The sequence below is a fragment of the Lontra canadensis genome, unplaced genomic scaffold (genome assembly GCF_010015895.1).
Source record: "Lontra canadensis isolate GAN:19392208 unplaced genomic scaffold, GSC_riverotter_1.0 scaffold102, whole genome shotgun sequence".
Classification (NCBI taxonomy): Eukaryota; Metazoa; Chordata; class Mammalia; order Carnivora; family Mustelidae; genus Lontra; species Lontra canadensis.
The window spans coordinates 466,196-486,488 of NW_022631096.1; positions in this window are offsets into that span (position 1 = coordinate 466,196).

Sequence of the window (20,293 nt, forward strand, 5' to 3'; positions counted from 1 at the left end):
TTATCAACCAGTCATTTCTGGGAAACCATATTTCCTTCCCCTGTTCTGTGGCGGCCCTAGCAAAGCTATTCTTCCCTTGCTTTTCTCACTCTGACCTCTCTAGTCTGCAAAGTCACTCATTCTTCTTTACTCTCTGTGTTATCAGCCCTCCTTGTAGATTTGTAGCAGCGACAGCAGCTGGGGAGAGGGTACCTGAGGTCCTTCAGCTGAAAACCATTTCCCATGTGGAACTGCAGCTCAGCCTTACAAACATATTCCTGCGCCCTCCATCACAGCAGTATCTCCCTGCAGATTGCTCTAAACCCCACTTTTGGACCAAATTAAGAGACAAAAAATATTTGAAGTTCAAATATGAGGTATTTGATAAATTAGGTAATTCATATCCATAAATGTATTTTTATTCAAGAAATATTTTTAGGGGCTCCTGGGTGACTCAGTTGTTGAGCATCTGCCTTCGGCTTAGATCTTGATCCCAGTATCCTGGGGTCAAGTCTCACACTGGGCTCCCTGCTCAGCAAGGAGTCTGTTTCTCCCCCTTCCTCTGCCCCTCCGTGCCACCCCACCCACTTGTGTGTGCTCTCTCTCTCTCTTGTTCTCTGTCTCGCAAAGATAAGTAAATAAAATATTTAAAAATTATTTTTAAAAGAAGCAACTTTTCTATTTCAAAGCCCCCAATTGAAAACTTCATTATCTCGCTCTAAGCCAATAATAGAGGACATCAGGATAGAACGTAATGTGAAAATGCTGACTTTTTGGTCTTAGCTGCCCTTACTTCATTTGTTTGTGTTGAAGTTTTCTTTTCCTGCCTATCTCATAAGGAGTATTTTCTCCTGCTCCTAGAATAATGCCTACCTATATCCCCATTTTTTCTTTAAGTCTGCAGCTACCTGTGGTAACTGCATGGCAATCAATTGAAGCTTTAGGCTGTAGGCATCAGGGACTGGTGTCCATACAGGGCTGACTCAAGTGTAATTCATGAAAGACTGAAAGGGAGCTTTCAGCCCCTTCTCCCAGTCCCTCCTGCTTTGCCAAGGCAAAACATAAACCAGACTCCAAGGGAGATGTGCGAAGCCATTTGCTACTAGACTTGGTGTGTTTCAAAAGAGCATTCTATGCACAAATCCTATGTAACCTACATTTTCTTGTATCAAACAAGGGGAGGAATCCTATAGACTGGGAAGTGAAAGTGTCTCCATGGGCCCTCCCCTTATCCGTCTCTCTCTCCAGCTCTTCTCTTTCTGTGATCTCCCTGTTTCCATCCCTCCCTCCCCGCCCTCTCTTCCCCCATTAACAGACTACCTCCTTCTCCTCTCTTGCAATACAAATCTTGGGCCCACTCCAGATGCCAACAGCTAATGGCTCCTTCTGCTGGGTCTGTCACTGCCCGTTGCTGTCGCACTGGGAGGGAATCACGCCCACAGTGAGAGTAGGCAGGCAAGAAAGGAAAAAGCTGCTCCTGACAGCTGTTAGCCCAGAGCTCACGGCAAGGCCTGGTGTTCCGTGGAACATAAGTGATTTCACACAACATGAACATCAGACAAGGTCACTCAGTGACTGTGATGAAGGGAGACAAAACAAGACCACCTCATAAACATGTCAGAGCACAGATAAAAAACAAGAACACTGGGCAAACCACAAAATGCTTAAACATGTCCTTCATCTGGCTAACAGGAATGACTAATTCTTCACAGACTCCAGTTCCAAAGGTATGCTCCATTCCTCCTGCCTCCTCGATAAAAATTAAGATGTTTTGTCATAGGATCTTCACCATTTTCTGACAACACCAGAGCAAAACCATGTGTCATGGATTCCTTACCTCAAAACACCAAACCTAAGCCCAAAATCCATAACAAGCCCCTCTAATACTCTCTCCCTGAGATACCCGTGGGGTCTCCAACAGTGTGGTCTCCTTGCTGCCAATACCAAAACCACCCTTGTTAAGGGAAGGTGTTCTGGGGACCTTTGGTTGGAACCACTAATGGTCATTCAGACTCTCCGCTGCTCTGAGGGCTGTGGAAGCCTCTTTATGATTCACCCAAGGAGCAAGTGTGCCTCGAAGATGAGCTTACATTTTCTTGGAAAAGACAGACTAATTTCATATGAGAAAATAATATTCTTCCTGTTAGTAGAACTTGGGTCTTCCCTTTGTGGATCAACAATCATGGCCTCACTGTAGTAAAAAATATTTAACTCTTTTTTGGCCTGTCTGACATTCCAGTAACTACCACATTCACCACAACAGACTCTCTCAGAAACCTAAGAGCATTAATATTACTTCCACTAATTTGATTTTTAAAATATCACCTTTTTTCCACCTGTCCCTGGTGGTGGAGAAGGGGTTATCTTCAGGACATCTGACCACAGAACACATGTATATACCCAAGTCATTCTTACACAGGATTATTTCCAAATTTGAAGGTTGACCAAAAGCTCAGTATGATTTTCACCAATCTAGGGAGTTACCTTCATTCTAATATTGTTTTCATAGTTGTTATTCTAAGCCAGTCATCCCCAAGGCATAGTTAGTATTACTTGAGAAGCACAAATAAAGATTTCCCAGCTGAAACATTTCCTTCCCACTAGGCTGCCACCAGGGAAAGAAAGAGATTAACATTTATTGAGTTCCTTCTAAATGTGAAGCACTCTCATAAAAATTTATCTCATTTAATCCTCACAACATGCTGCAAGATGGGTACTATTATCCAAATTTTGACACTTGAGGAAACTAAAGGCTAATGGTTTTCTCTGCAGGACAGGGGCTCTGTCTTTTCTCTGTAATGCCTCTAGGACGGCTCCATGGTGAACCCAGTGTAGGTAGCCCATAAAAGGTCAGTTGAATAAATGAGCCTTGAAAAGGTTAAGAAAACTGTTTGAGGTCAAAAACTTTGGAAGAAACAAAGTGAAGACTCAAACCTTATTCTGATTCCGAATTCCTAACGTATATTAAGCCCCTAACATTTAGCTGTCTGATGAAGAAATCTATACCACGGTATAAATATAAACATGGCAAAGTGGGGCACCTGGGTGGCTCAGTGGGTTAAGCCTCTGCCTTCAGCTCAAGTCATGATCTCAGGGTCCTGGGATTGAGTCCCGCATCAGGTTCTTTGTCAGCAGAGAGCCTGCTTCCCCCTCTCTCTCTGCCTGCCTCTCTGCCTACTTGTGATTTCTCTCTCTGTGTGTCAAATAAATAAATAAAATCTTTAAAAAAAACATTGTAAAGTGAAATGTTAAAAAGAAGAAAGAAGAAGAAGTAGAAGAAGAAGAAGAGAAATGTTTCTAAGCACCTTGCACTTCGATCAGTACCCAGAGCATAGTAGGCATGCAGTATTTATCAGTCCCTTTTCCTAACTGAATAAACAGAAGGTGTTTCTGGAGCCAGGGCTCTCCGGATCACTCAGGCCAGAGATGTTCCTGAGATTTCACATTGGAGAACTAATTGTTGTCCCCGTATCTTCATGGCTTGAACCTACAGCACGATTTTCTGAGACTGGATTCTGGACTTCTGATGTGTGCCCGCCCCTACGGCAGGTATTATCATAGAAGGATCAGACAAAAGGCAACATTTGTGTCATAGTCCATATGTGCCAGCAGGCCCTATGTCTGGTCAACCAGCTAGAAGGTGAAGGGCCTGAAATCCAGCCCCACTTCACCTGACTTCCGTCCCGTGTCCTGTAAAGGGTTGAAAAGCAAAAAGAGGCGAAGAGGTTAGAGAGTAAAAAGATCAGCAGACAACTGAAGATGAACCCTATTTCTGTCAAAATCAATGAATCTAAGTGCAGAGTCAGGTGGGAAAGAAAGAGCAAAGAGCAAGTTGAGGAGGAGAAGAAAACTTTTCTAACTTCTCACTTCCACTCCTTCATGGTCTGAAGAAACACTTGAGCTCTTTCAGCCTGCACTTCCACTCAGCTGGGACAATTCGAAGATCTTTCCATACACGAATACTCCTAGCAGCTCTCTCTCTTCCTTGCACAGTGGACTACTCGAGGTCCTCTGGCTCGTCACAGAAGGACGCTACTTAAACCAGAGGGCATAACATGGATCTTTAATCTAACGGGCCCCACAGAGCTTATTGAAATCTTTTATGCTTTGGGGTACCTCGGTGTCTGTTTTTTGAGCATCCGACTCTCAATTTCAGCTCAGGTCATGATATCAGGGTCCTGGGTTCGAGCCCTTTGTAGGGCTCCACACTCAGCAAGGAGTCTGCTTCTCCCTCTCCCTCTGCCCCAACCCCCACTCGCTCACATTCTCTCTCTCTCTCTCAAATAAATAAATCTTTAAAAAAATTATACTTTCAACTTTGCTTGTCAACAACATCATTGTATTCATAAAGAGATTTTGCCAATAGCAAACCAAATATGTCATCAATAAAGTCAGTAGGATGTGTCTGCCCAGATTGCCCCCCTTGCCACTGGCTATGGCATTACCAGATGGTCTCAACACTTGGAAGTGTCTTCATCCTGGTCCCAAGCAAAGTCTGCCTTGGCCTCTGAAGCTAAGTTTGCACTCAGTGGACACATGTGATTGTAATCCATAATTTCCAGTAGGAACTGAAGGTCTTTCCCTCTCCTCCCTCTTCCCCTCTTCCCCTCTGCCCTCAATATGCATTTGTTTTATATTTTGGACCAAATTATTCGCCAAAATTATTCCTCTCATATTACTTCAAACTTGGTGACTTAAACTTCTTATCTTGTAGTTCTGAAGATCAAAAGCCTAAAATTGTTTTTCACCTAGATTAGATTCAAAGTATAGGCAGCTGTGTTCCTTCTGGAAGGTCTAGGGGGAAATCTGTTTTTTTGCCTTCTTCAACCCTCAGAGGCTCCCTACATTCCTTGGCTCATTGTCCCTTCCTCCATTCTTAGAGCTAGGAGACCAGTTAGTGTCTTATCTTCCTCTGCTCTCTGCTTACATCCTTCCTTCTTGTCCGCACTTCTCCTGGGCCATCACTTCCATTTCTTCTCCTGCCCAGTGACACCTGACTGAATGGTTACTTCAAGTAGTCATAGCATGATACGCAAAACTGAGTGTCGATCGGTATATTTCAGAACGCATCAGCTAGGCTGTAAGTTTTTTTCAGGCCTAAGGCCAGTGCCACCCGACTGTGTAATCACAAGCTCTGTGTGGTCACAGGAAGCTAGCTTGGCGGCTTAAAGTCTCTCTTACCAGGCATGGGGGTGGGGAGAGTTAGCTCTGTCCTTCTCCCATAGAGAGTGGATCTAGGGTCCCAAGTGCTCGGTCCCTCTCTCCAAAGAAAGCTTCCGAGTTCCAAAGAAATGCCTAGATGCTTAAACTTTAACACTGGCCCACCTAAAGCCAGAGTATGTGAAAAAGTGACTATTTTCCCAATGCTTTTGCAAAGTTTAACATAGGAAAAAATGAGGAGTTTGGCACATAGATGATCTTGATCCTCAATGGAACCGTAAAGAGCAGGAGTTCCAGTTTCACATCCTGTCCTATAGAGTCAGTTCTGCTCAGATGTGACACATGTGTTCCCAAATCACCACTTTATGCAAAATAATGCAATAAAAACCACAGGGGTTATGGGTTTGTGGGCATAATACTTAAAAACTTTCCCAGTGACACAATACAAAATATACATATATATATATGTGTGTATACACATATATATGTATATATATACATATATATATATATGCGCCTAATAAATATCACAGCGCAGTTTCACACTTGTTAAATAGTTAAGAAATACATAAATGCTACAATAAATATGACACTTTACCTTGAAAAAGACCTGCAGTCTGCTTGGGGACATAGGCATCAGAAGGACAGCAATTGTGAGTTACTGTGAAGCTGTGAAAGAAGGGAGGGTAATCCAAAAGGAAGGAAAGGAGGGAAGTCAGGTGCGAGGTTGTCATGCCAAATGTGAATGGGTGTGGCTCTAACACATGCGTGAATTGAGGTAGCTGGCAGATGTTTGAGGGGTGTATGTGTGTGCACGCACTTGTCGTGCATCCCTGGGTGGCTAGATTCAGCTAAATGCTGTGCTTACCTAGTGTTTCTCATGGATGAAATCATGTGTAAGCAAACATGAGATTCCTGTTATGCTCAAATTATCCTTTGATACATCAATTCTGCTGGAACAAATTTACATTTTCAAAACAAGAATTATAGTGAAACTGACTGCATTTTTGTATGAGCGTTCTGATCAGATCCTGCTGGGGGAGATATGCTAAAGGATAGTAGCTTATCAAACTATTAAACATAAGTTGTTTTCAGTTGTCTGGCATCTTGGGGTATTACCAGACAGATGGTGAGAACTAGGATTCATTCCCTGATATTAAAGGCAAAAATCAAGAAGAAATTGTAAAGATGTCTTACAGAGACACAGGAGAAAGTGTAGGTAAGGGAAAGTTCCACTGAATTCTTGGTCCAAAAACTTGCAGCTGCATAGCATATAATTATTCCGATTGTCTAAAATTCTGGTAATGGCAAAACTATGGACCCCGCAAAAAGATCATGGTTGCCAGTGTTTAGGGAGGGAGGGGTGAATAAGAAGAGCACAGAGGATTTTCAGGGCAGTGAAACCATTCTGTATGATGCTACATTAGTGGGTACATATCATTATCTCTTTGTTCAAACCCTAAGATTGTATAACACCAAGAGTGAACCCTAATGTAAACCATGAACTTTGGGTGATGATAATGTGTCATGGTAGTTCCATCAACTGTAGGAAATGTAATACTCTAGTGGGGGGGGCTGATAATGGGGGAAGCTGGGCATGTGTGAACAGCGAAAAATATATTGGAAATCTCCGTACATTCCATTCAATTTTGCTGTGAGCCTGAAGTCTATGTTTTTAACCCCTTCTTTGATAAGAACTTTAACGCAGACGTTATAGATATGTATTCAGGACAAGCTCAACCCAACTATTAGTTTTCATCAAGAAATCCTTAAGACTTCCTCAACTGATGTCATTCCTTGCATAGAGGTTTTCCAACCCTCACTGTGCAGTCATGGTGCCCTGAGAAAAGTTGAGAGCATCCAGAGGAGAAGTACCAAATTTGTATTTCCTTTTTTTTCTTCCAGTTATTTATTTTTTTAAATTAACATACAATGTATTATTTTTTTCAGGGGTACATGACTGTGATTCATCAGTCTTACACAATTCACAGCACTCACCATAGTACATACCCTCCCCAATGTCCATAACCCAGCCACCCCATCCCTCCCACCCCCCTCACCTCCAGCAACCCTCAGTTTGTTTCCTGAGATTAAGAGTCTCTAATGGTTTGTCTCCTTCTCTGGTTTCTTGATTCATTTTTTCCTCTCTTTCCCTATGATCCTCTGCCTTGTTTCTCAAATTCACATATCGGTGAGATCATATGATAATTATCTTTCTCTGACTGAATTATTTCACTGAGCATAATACCCTCTAGTTCTATCCACATCATTGCAAACGGCAAGATTTCATTTTTTATGGCTGATTAATTCTCATATATGTATACGTATATATATATATATATGTATGTATATACATACATATATATATATATAAAACACGTCTTCCTTATCCTTTCATCTGTCAGTGGACATCTAGGTTCTTTCCATAGTTTGGCTATTGGGGACATTGCTGCTATAAACATTCAGGTGCATACGCCCCTTCAGATCACTACGTTTGTATCTTTGGGGTAAATAACCAGTAGTGCGATGGCGGGGTCATAGGGTAGCTCTAGTTTCAACTTTTTGAGGAACATCCATACTGTTTTCCAGAGCGGTTACACCAGCTGGCATTCCCACCAAATTTGTATCTCTTACACTGATCAGGCACAAACATCTGTTACGGGAGACTCCTGTGCCTGAACCAGTTTCTTCTTGAGAATAAACTTGAAATGGTGGTTTCTGTACCCTGTAGAGAAACAAATGAGCGCCTCAGTGTGAGTGCACAAGGGACAGGTAACATGCCCATGTTTCTGAAAGTACATCCAGTGTGGGTTTCTTTTGCAGGCAGGAAGGAAGGAAGGAAGGAAGAGAGGGTAGGAATGAAGGAAGGAAGGGAAGGGCGAGAAAGAAAGGAAGAAAAGAAGGAAGAAAGGAAGGAAGAAAAGGAAAAAAGTGGGGGAAAGAGAAGGACTGTACAGGGCAGTGCTTGAAGACAAGAGGTCTAATCTGCTTCTAACCCAATAAGGAGAGATACTGGAGTCAAGCTGAGGAGAGTCCATACTGGATGAGAGAGAAATGAGAGAGAAATGGTATTTTTGGTACCATTCATTGACTACCTTCTCTGGCACGCATGCTGCTTTCTCTGTGTTTTGTTCATCATCTTAACAACTGCAATGCCAATATATTCTTCTTTTTTTTAATTTTTTTGACCATGAGGAAATTATTTTATTTAAGATTTATTTATTTATTCATTCATTCATTTTTTTAATTTAATTTTTTTTTCAGTGTTCCAAAATTCATTTTTTTCCTAGGGAGCACAGGGACTCCCCCTTCTGGTCTCCCATCCTGTCTCCCTCTCTGTCATCATATCCAACATCCCTGGCCTTGTTGCTCTGGACATGAAACTTGTTTTAGCTATTTTTTTTTCCTAAACTTCCAAGCCATCCTGTCATTATTTAGGTGTAGTTGTCACAAAGATAGATGTGTATAAAAGAACCATACTTTTAAAGGATAGAACTTAAATAAGAATTCTTTGACCTCTTACCATTATTGTTGCTTTTAAAATTTTGCTTTCAAGTTTCTTAAATCCTGCTTAACTCCACAATCTTACTATTAATTCAGCTCCACAATTCCTTATCCACTGTTTCAAAATTCAAAGCTAAAAGTATTTTTCTTAAGTTTGGTGCAAACTTACACAGAGGCCAAACCTGCCCCATGTGGCCAGGAAGATATCATCTCAGTATGAATAATCTTACATTACACTACAGAAATATTAATTGATTTGATTAGTGGGTACTGCTCAAACTCCGCTGGCATGTTACACAACACAGAGTGTGTGTAAATTATTACTTTTCTATTAAGCAAAAATCCTGATTTCCAAAACATATTTAGTCCAAGGTGATAAGGAATTAAAAACGTGAATGATTTTCAAAACATTCCTGCAGCCAGGAAGCAAAAAGTCAAGTTTCAGGGTAGCCGCCAAAAAAACTGCTGGTTGCCCCAGACGTGTTCTCTCTGAGCACTTGGCTACACAGAATGTCCCCATCCCGTGCAGACACGTATGACCACACGCCTAAGGGATTCTGGGATGAAGGATACCGTGAAGCTGCTGTGTCTCATGATTCAAAGTACATCTCTTGCTCTGGACTTCAACTTTTCCATACCCTGGGGCTCTCATTCTCTTGAAACGGTCAAGGCTGAAATTAACACGGAAGCCATGGGCTGGGTGTGGCAGAGACCACTCTGCTAGCCGAGTCCTTGCATGACTCTGTAGGTGGAGGCCACTTTATTACTAAGGACTGTTGCATGAGAGAAAGGGTAAACTCTCTGCTGTTTGACCTATTTTGAGGGTGCCTTTGTTACAGCACTTGGCCTTCCTTGGAACTGCTGCAGCAGCCTAGGCTCAGGAGATCATCAACTCAAAATTAGCATGTGTTGACTTAGCGAGGCTTTTCATTATTTTAAAAAGAGAATTTGTCCACAAACTTTTGAGTAGGTTTCTTAATTTAAATAAGATGGCCTTTCAGCTCATTGATTTTTTTCCCCCTCTCTCTCATTGAATTTTAATTAGCATGCAAAACAATTAGCTGGTCAGCCCTGACCCAAATTGACAAAATTGTTTTCCTTTCCTTTGTTTCCAGTCATTTAATAGGAAGTTTCTTAACTACCAACTTTTCTCAAACAGTTTTTGGTATTTGGGGGTTTTGTTTGTTTTTTCCCTTTCAGGTAAAGTACAGAGTTCACAGTCCTTGAAGCTTTCGTTGTGTAGATCTCAATAGAAGGAAAAGGCAAAAATAATCTTGAATCTCTTCCTTAAAGACCTTTTTAAAGGATGATAAAAAATAAACATGTACAAAATCCATTCTTATAAATCCCAGGGATTATTATTATTTTTTTTCTCTTGATTTACCTTGTGATTCCCCACCAGTTCTTAATCAGACGGGTCTTGAGCCACCACTTATTATTAATATGCTAAAGGCAAACATGCTACCCAAGATGTTGACACTCTATCCAATTACCCCAGATTGTCAGGAACACACTGATGGACATCTCCATCTGCCAAGTACTGATACTTGATTTGAAGTATTGTTAATACCTTCTGGTTACTTAATAACCAAGAAAATAAGATTTTACTAGAATGATCCCAAGTTTTATGACTAAATTTTATCGTCATTTAAAGATCTTACATTTTGTGTCCCAAAACAAACAAAAAACAAAAAAATTATTTTCACCTGTGCTGGTTAACCAAATAGAGAATGAAGAAGGAGAGGAAGGAAACTCAAACTTGGGAAGGAAAAAAAAAAAAAAATGAGTCAATTATAACATGTTAATGCTTCCCATTAGTAATCTTTTTCTCTTAGAAATTATTTACAGATTAATTATATACCTTAAAATAGTACTATAGTCCCCAGTATTCCAGCAACCACTGCCTTGATTCCAAAGCTTCCAACAGACCCTTATTTGACATTCTTCCACCTTCCTGGTCTGCTGCTGTTGCTGCTTCTTTTTTTTTTTTTTTTTAAGATTTTATTTATTTATTTGACAGACAGAGATCACAAGTAGGCAGAGAGGCAGGCAGAGAGAGAGAGGAGGAAGCAGGCTCCCTGCTGAGCCGAGAGCCTGAAGTGGGGCTCCATCCCAGGACCCTGGGATCATGACCTGAGCTGAAGGCAGAGCTTTAACCCACTGAGCCACCCAGGTGCCCCTGTCTGCTGTTTCTTTAAGCTAAATGTAGAGTTTCTTCTAAAGCTCAATCCTTGACCCTGTGTTCTTGATCCTCAGTCTTTACTAGAATTAAGTGATGCTCTTACAATTTCAGGCGTAAATTATGTATATGCCAGGAGTTATTATGTATATGACAAGCACTGGAAAAATCTTTCCTCAAGCCTTAGCAAAATTGATTTTTATCCCTAAAAAGTCAAAGGATTCACTCTTCTTTTCGTATTAATGTATCACATGCTCCTCTGAACTACAGTGCTCAGCTACACAAACTGGTTCCTTGGGGAAACTGCATGACTTCACCTAGCTAATTTATACTGAGGAATAACATAGCACAATGTTAAAAAATGGGCTCTGGAGTTAGTAGACCTGGTTAGATATCTAGTTCCTCCACTAGACAGATGAGTGGCATGGCAAATTTTTTAACCTCTTAAAAGAAGTGGAAATATTATGCGTGATTGTTGGCCTGTAATAGGTGTTTAACAAATGTAAGGAATTATTTTCTTCTGGGATACATTAGCCAGGAGCTATCTTATTAGAGATAAAATATATATGCATAAAAAATATCTCCAGCAGTTCTTTTTGTCTGACCTCATAAATACACTAAGTCAGTTTCAAAGCAATGGCTCAGGGTATCTGAGTGGGCTTATTAATCTAAGCACTATGCTGTGATGATTAACCATGGTTATAGAAAACCAGGGTACAGTCCCCAGAAAACCAAGCTTTCAGGAAAAGGATAAGGATCTGAACCCAAACACAGAAACAAGATATTCTCCATAAAGTGAAAGGTAAAGATGAGAAGAAGTATATGAAATGGAATCTGATTCCAGGAGCACAACGCTAAAGCCCTCTTAAGCAGATCTCATGTCTTCCACAGCTTGCTCTTTTTATCTTATTTATTTCTTTATTTACTTGGTGGACAGGAAAGCAAGGTTTATCGAGCGAAGTCAGAGTACAAGGATCCCAAGGAAGGAGGGTATCCCAGGGGGTTGCCCCGGCTTGCTCTTTCTAAAGATTTACACTTAACTTCTTCCCTGTAGGAGATAATGAGAAAAAAAACAAATCAGATTATTTGTCCAGCTCCTGAAGAGTTAATAAGTATAGCTTTGTACATTTAGTATATGAAGGGTTTTGTTGTTGTTGTTGTTGTTGTTTTGTTTTTTTTTTTCTGCAACTAAGATAATGGTTAAAAATTGCAGACTTGGAGCTAGCCCACCTGAGAAAAAGGAAGGCAAATTTCATGAATGGCCTTGTAATGGATTTGTATTTTTAAAAAGATTCCGGAGATTTTCAAGAGCAGCAAAGAGAGGTAGTAAGAATTTGGAAATAGAGGGACAATTGAGAAAAGGTTGCCCTATGATGATAAATGAATTTAGGGAAGTAAAAAATACATTTAAGGAAAAATAATTCCCAGTGAAGAATTTGTAGACAAGAAGCCTAGAAACCAAGTCAGTTTTGGAAGGTTTTAGAGGCCACAAAACCAGAAAAGGTGCGCTACCTTAATCTTTGGAGTTACTTTTGTTAAAAGGCAATATCCTAAGCTTTAGTTCCTGAGGGCAACAACTTAGTCTTGGCTGCTAAATTTCCTACTGGGGAAAGCAACCTTACTTTGATGGTCTTGGTGGGTCTCAAGATTTCTATCTGCTGTATCAACATATCCAAAACTGATTTTATCTGTTCTCCTTAACCCTTTTGTGTTAATATGGGTACTCTAAGAAACAGACACCAAAGGGAATTAAATGCACAGGGATTTTATGAAGGCAAATGCTGATGAGGTCAATAGTGTGCAGATAATTGTCCAACCAATAGGTCTCTATAGGGAGAAGACCTGCTGTAATGTTTGTATATTACTTGTTGTAATTACTCCCACTGTAGCCTATTTCAGGCTATCAACATGGTGTCCCTGAGCCCCAAGTTAAGAAGAGATACACACAATCCTCTTGAGCTGGTCCCAGCCCAGTGGGATCCAGTATACCCTTTTATAAGTGAAACAGGTGCTAAGGCTGCACCCCAAAGTGAAGGAGAGAGGGAAAGAATGTTGGATGGGAATTTGGATGACTGCTTAGGCCAGCCAAAGTTTGGCCATCAGAGCAAATTCTATCTGTCCCAGGAATGAGTCTGCGTTAGTATCCCTTCTGCTCTGGGTCAAGAGAAACCTGCAGGAAGCAGGGTTCATGCTCAGATGCTCTGATGGATTTCAAAACTCAGCAGCTGGGCCCTTCGTCAATGATACTCCGGTAATTAGAGGTCTTCCACATGCATTCTCATGGCCGCTGTAGCTTTCAGACTTCTTTCTCCCACTGAAATGTGTTTCCTATTTGAATGCTCTTACCTCATAAAGGCTAACCAAGGGAGCAATGAATTTGATAAAAGTTGACTAAAAGCATGTAAGGAAGAGCAAGTCAGTCCCATTAATTAAAAAAAAAGACAAAAAACTGATGTCCAAAATAAGATGAAAATTCATGAATGGAAGTCAGTCAAAGTAAAAAGTAGTAAGTAAGGCAAATGCTGAATAAAATAAGACAAATATAACTTCCAGGGAAAGAGTACTTTGTGAAAGACTCTTGAAACAAAGCAACATACACATGGGCACTTACATTTCAATTTAGAATAACCAGCTCTCATTTAAATTTCTAAATTAAACTAGTTGCAGAATCATGTGGTAGATATGATTTTAAAGTAATGATTCTACTGTGTGGACATGTCAAATACTACTTTGATTTAGTTAAAGGAATGCACCCACACTTTTTTTGTTGTTGTTTTGTTTTGGTTTTTTTAGATAATAGAGAGCTTTAAAGTAAAGTCCAACAGAACCCTGTTCCTCCCCTCTCCTATTCAAGTCCTGGTCTCTGGCATTGTTGTGATGGACATTTTGATGCGTCTCCCAGATCCTCCAGCAAAGAAGGCCTTGCTATCCTTGTTGCTGAGAGGACCATGGGCAGAGAGAGTGCAGCTGTAAGCGCCTTGAAGAAATGTCTCAGTGGCAGAGAGCCACCTCACTCAAGGGCACCTCACATCAATGGCACATCAATACAGCCTCGGCCAACTCGATCGGGTTTTAGATAACTCTAGTCTAAAAGGCATTTGAGCTCCAGAGCTCCTCCTGTGCTCAGCCAAGGCAGTCTGTCGCTGGGCTTCTATCTCAGCTGGACTTCTCCCTCTCCATATTCCTGCTTCCTTCCCCTCCACTGAGAAGTCCTTGGTCAAACTCAGAGAAGCAGAGAGGAGGATGCCGGTTGCACCAGCTTGGAGAAAGACAAATGGGGAGTTGCTAATCAGCAAGTATAAATTTTCAGTTATACAAGATGGTTAAATTCTAGAGGTCTGCTGTCCAATATCATGCCTATGTTTAACAACCCTATGTCGCACACTTAAAAGTCTATAAGGCATAGATCTCATGTTGTGTTCTTACCATAGTAAAAATAAAAGGAAAAGAGAAAAGAAAATAAAGAACAGGGAAATAGGGCTATTTCACAGGATACTTTAATGAAAACCTGTAGTTTAACCACTTGGAAAATATAAATCAGGTTTCAAGGAAGGAATGAAGAAAGGAAGGAGTGAGGGAAGGAAGAAGGAAGATTCTTGAACTCCAGAGCATTCCCTAAGCAAATGAAGAATGTGCATTCTAAACTCCTGACCTGCGATAAGAAGCAGCCACTTTTTTAAAGTTTTTACCAAAGTACAATTTACATACAGAAATTAGACTTATAAATTTCCAGCTCAATATATTTTCACAAACTGAACACAAGATGTAATCAGATAAGCAGAGACCATTTTCCAGCACCTCAAAAGAGACAACACATTTCACAGTAATGCTTTAAAATGTCTAATAAACTTTTAACTGAGTGTAACAGTTTTTTAGATGGATGCAAAGAGAAGACAGAAAGGAGCAATCTTGTATTATTTCCTAAGATAGTGCCCAGAGCTCAAACAAGGGAAAAAGAGATTTAGACTTTAAATGCAAAGCTTAGAGTATTGTATGTAGTATAATATTGTCCTCAATATTTATATGGCTTAAAACTGAGCTGTGAGTGATGCTCATTAATAGAAAAGGGCTAGTTATAAAATAAATAGGATGTATGTAAAAGCAGCATGAATCCCTCCTGGTGAGCCTCGGGAGGGTCTCTGACTTCTGCAGGGAAGCAGGTATGCGTTGGGGCAATGTCACCAGCTGCCATCTGGCCCCACTCTGTGCCTTCTGCAGCAATTCTTGCTCACCTTTTACTGCCCCAACTGCAGAAAGAGAGTCCAAGAAACCCCCGAGGAGATTCTCTTCTCAAAGCAGATTTACAGAGCCCGTTCTTTGTTTCCCAGAAACTGGAGAATTGGAAGACGAGAATCGAGGGAAGGTAGAGCGGCAACATGAAGGGGAGGGTACGATTTGAAATGGAGCAGAGAAGAGAAACTAAACTCCCTCCAGGACTCTCTCTTTACCACACCTCCCTCACCACACATCACACACACATAGTACACACACTACATTCCATACACACCACATACCACAGACACACACATAGCACACTACACACACACCACACACACACCAAACCACATGCCACAGACACATATCACACAGCACATATACTACAGAACACACAACACACATAACACATATCACACACCATATGCACCACATTCCACATACCACACACACACACACACACACACACGCACCGCACATAACACACCCTGTTCACATTCCTCAACCATGGGGCAATCTGCCTCTCCTGAGCACCCTGAACATTTGTTTCCTAACCGGATGGTGAGCAGGCAACTCCAACACTCTGTGAAGAGAGGCTCTCCCTCACCAAAATGAAATCAGACTGGTGGAGGAAGAATTTCCCTTTGAACCAAGAACTTGTAGATCCATCATCAGTGTTAAAAACACAACCCAGGGGGCACCTGGGTGGCTCAGTGAGTTAAAGCCTCTCCTTCGGCTCCGTCATGATCCCAGGACCCTGGGATCAAGCCTGACATCAGGCTCTCTGGTCAGCGGGGAGCCTGCTTCCCTTCCTCTGTCTCTGCCTGCTTCTCTGCCTACTTATGATCTCTAGCTGTCAAATAAATAAATAAAATCTTTTAAAAAATAAAAAATAAAAAAATAAAAATAAAAACACAACCCGGAAAGAAAATGCTAGCTCTGAGTATTGTGATTTACAATTTAGAAGAGTATACTATTTGAATCATGAACTGGAACAGTCAGTGAGTTAAATAAAAGGCAATATTTGAAATGCTCAGGAATTTTTAGGAAAACTTCCTAAGGGATAAGGAGGGAGAACTAAAATTAGGAATGCAAAAGGATCAGCAATATGCTTTGAGCTTCCATCAAGAGTAGAAACCAGGACTTCAAGGGCAGGATTGTACGTAGGAGAGGAGGCACTATTCTGAACTTGGATATAGGAAATTCAAGGTCAGAACGGTAGGAAATAGAGCCACAGAAGGTAGTATTCAAAAATGCAAACAGAGTTCAGCTAATATTGATGCCAAAGCTCAGAAAGGACCTATGAACAATTAACATCTATTTCATAGTTATACTTTAAATTAAGCAGTGTTCTAAATGCAAGTGTTATGGCATTTGCTACAACAGTCCTGTGAAGCAGATAGGCTGTGGACCCCTTGCTGATGGCTAAGGCACTCCCCTCGCCCCAGGCTATACAGCTAGGGAGTGGGGGAACCAAGGAGGTCTGGCTTTTCCTGCCTTTGCCCTTTGGCTTCGCATCCAGTCAACCCAGAGGCAGATACACCATGAAAATAGGTAAACTGTAGCTTCAGGCCCCTTGTGGTCTGACACCCTTTAACACCCTAGGCCTAATACTAGATTTTGTAACTTTGTATCATTTTACCTTAAAAATTACTCCCCTCATTTGTATGAGCTTCAGGCCTGCAGAAGTTGATTCCTTCCTGCCAGCTATCAGTAAGAAAGCTGTTAACAGGCCATCCCAGGTAAATGAGTCGTAAATCATGTTCCTGTTATTTATAGGGTCCTATGTGGGGGAGGGGCAATACTTTCCAAACCTCTCCATGCTGTGGCACATATCTAACATGTTTTTATAAGGCTTTATATGTTCTTAAGCTGTTTTTATGATTTTTTAAACACATCTAACGTATTTTACAAGAAGGAAGATATTCGCAGCTGGTGGTGGCCATTCCAAGTCCCACCCGCAGGCGGGCGGGCTCAGCGTCTTAGGACACCTCTAATCTCCTGGAGCGCCATTGAGCGAGGTGAAGTGAGTGAGGAAGGCTGCGTCCCGCTTCCCCAGTGAAGTGCTTTAAGGGCTGGCAGAGCTCATGATTAGCAAAGTTCTTACCAGGTCTACAGAGACCAAAGAAAAGGGTGTGAGACTGCCAAGGAATGAAAATGAGATCACGACCATAAAGTAGGTTTTATTTTTACTTATTTCCTGGTTATTATATTCATTGACTTTTAAGTCCACAGCTAGTTAACATGTAGTGTGATATTAGTTTCAGGTGTACAACATAGGGATGCGACACTTCCGTACAACACCCAGTGCTCATCATGACAAGTGCACTCCTGAATCCCCATCACCTATTTAACCCATCCCCACTCCTTCCTCCCCTCTGGGGACCATCAGTCTACTGTTTCTTGATTTGTCTCTCTCTTGTTTCCTCTTTGCTCGTTTGTTTCTTGAAGTCCACAAATGAGTTTTCAAAGTCATATGGTGTTTGTCTTCCTCTGACTCACTTTGCTTAGCATTATATTGTCTAGCTCCATTCATGTCCTTGCAAATGGCAAGATTTCACTCTTTTTTATGGGTGAACAATATTCCGTTGTATATATAGACCACTTCTTCTTTATCCACTCATTAACTGGTGGGCATTTGGGCTGCTTCCATAATTTGGCTGTTACAGATAATACTGCTATAAACATAGGGTTGCATGTATCCCTTTGAATTAGTGTTCTTACATCCTTTGGGTAAATTTCTAGCGGTGTGATTGCTGGATCATAGGCAGTTCTATTTTCATAATTTTAATATTAATTTACTTTAAAATTAGGTAAATGTGAAGGTCAAAAGGACGTCCATAAAAGATAAGAAAACAATGCATAGAGGTTTTCTTTTCCTTCAATTGAATTTTATGTTAAAACTTTTCCCCCTAGAATAGGACACCTATTTGGAAACATTTCAACAATCTTTGTGCTGATGTTTTCTATATTCCACACAAGGTTTCTGTGGCTCTTCTGGCCCCTTTCTAATAAATTGCAAAATAGAGTCTCTAAGGGGAAAGGAAAGTAGGGGAAGGGGACTAAAAAAAATTCATCAGGCACCATGGATTAATTGCTTTTCTGTGTTTTCCCATAATCATCACAACACATACCTATTTTCCACATTTTTGAGAAGAGAAAATGAAGGCTCACAGAGTTAAAAGAATTTGTCAAAGTGGAAACAGTTACCTTTCAATGAAGTTTAGTGTTCCAGCTAAGGTCTATTTATTTCAAAGCCCTGGCACTACTGCCCAATTCCTCCCAGGATGGGTTTTTTTGAAATAAATGCAGTGCTTCTGGCAAGACCATAGGGCAAGGGGAGACATGTTCTCTCACTTGTCTCAAAACTGTGTGTCTGCATCTTCAGTGTGGAAAGGCCAGTGAGTAAAAGCTTTCAGACTACCTGCAGTGCACATAAAACTTTTGTAGAGGAATGTATAAGCTGGAAACATGCCCCCAAGATCCACAGGCAGCTTTCCTGCCTGCAGGAGACATATTGGTGAATAATTAGAGATACACGCAGAGGTTTATGTACGTGTGCATTCATCACAGTGTCATTTATAATAGCTACCAATGGAGAACAATCTAAATGTCCCACAGTAGGGGAATGATTCAATAAATTAGGACACTCATATAATGAAATATTACTGACATTAAAAATCATATTTTCTGAGACAATACATTTAATGCACAATCCTATATTATTCCCCGATACTGGAAAACTTAAAAAAAAAAAAAAAAAAAAAAAAAAACACCAACCAGCTACAAAGAACATTAAAGGGCTAATTGGAAAATACTTAATATGGATAATTTACCAAGTAATATCATTTGTTGAATGTTGAATGTAAAAATAAATGTAATTTAACTAAATGGGTTAATTCTTAGAAAATACATGCTTATATATTTGGGACAAAAAGTCATATTTTGAAGAGATACAAGAAGCTCAAAATATAAAATTGATAATTAATTTTCATGTTGCTTAAAATACATATGCATAGAAAAAAATGACACACATTGTAATGTAAGCATTCGTAATCTCTGTGTAGTGAGGCCATTTGCAAGTTTTAAAATTTTATCTTTTGTGCATCTTATCATTCTTGAATTTTCCTACTGGGGCCTACTATTAATCTGTTCCCACACCCTTAAGGTATATGCACAGGGAGAAATTCAAGAGTAGAGAAAGGTTGATTGGGCACACTGCTGACTTCTATCACTAAGAGGGCCTTGTAAAGTAATCCAAAGTAAGATGAGGTGTCAAAGTAAGTACTGGAAGCATAATAGGTCTAAGTTACATTGTTGGGGCAAGGGGTAATTAGGGGAGGAGTGTAGATAAAGACCTCATTTGAAGAGTTAATAGAGTTTTATTAGTTAATTAGATTTTGGGGCAAAAGAGGTATAATATTTTATTTTTATTGTTATTTTTTTACTAGGCTCCATTCCCAGTGTGGCGCCGAACATGGGGATTCAACTCATGGCCCTGAGATCAAGACCTGAGCTGAGATCAAGAGTCAGTCCCGTGACTGGCTGAGCCACACCGGTACCCCATAATATTTTATTTTTAAGGTACACTAGGATAAGCAAAGACAATTTTTTTTTTTTTTAAATGAAAAAATCAAATTGCAGTCCTGTGTGGGAGACAACTCTTGATGTCCTCTGCCCTCAGGAGTTGACATACCCCGTCTCCTCTAGTCAATAGGTAAAGAGGGAAATGGCCAGGATTCTGGATTCCATTTTGTAATGGGCACTACAAGAGGCTACTTGTGACTCGCTATCTCCTGGGGAAATCTTCGCCGAAGGAAGGGATAGAAGACAGATTTGGGAGGCGGAGAAGGCGTTAATAGGAGGGAAAGGGGATAGCTTGAGTAATGGTGGCAGGTCCCATGTGGGACACTATTCCTATTTGAGAAAATGTCTTTGTCAAATGCTCAAAGACAGGGGCAGAAAGAGGCGACCCTGGAAAAATGCAAGGGGGTGAGTTTGCCCTCAAGGGTGTGCAACTCTCAGTTGTTTATTCCATCTGCTCTCCCTCCCACCCCCACCACCACATCTGCTTGGCTTAAAGTTTATGTTGCGAAGCCTTGGGTGAAAATTTTCTTGCCACTTTTTCATGGTGGCTTATGCAAACTCAGCAGAGTAAAAATCGTATAGATTCAGGGGCACCTGGGTGGCTCAGTGGGTTAAAGCCTCTGCCTTCAGCTCAGGTCATGATCCCAGGGTCCTGGGATCGAGCCCCGC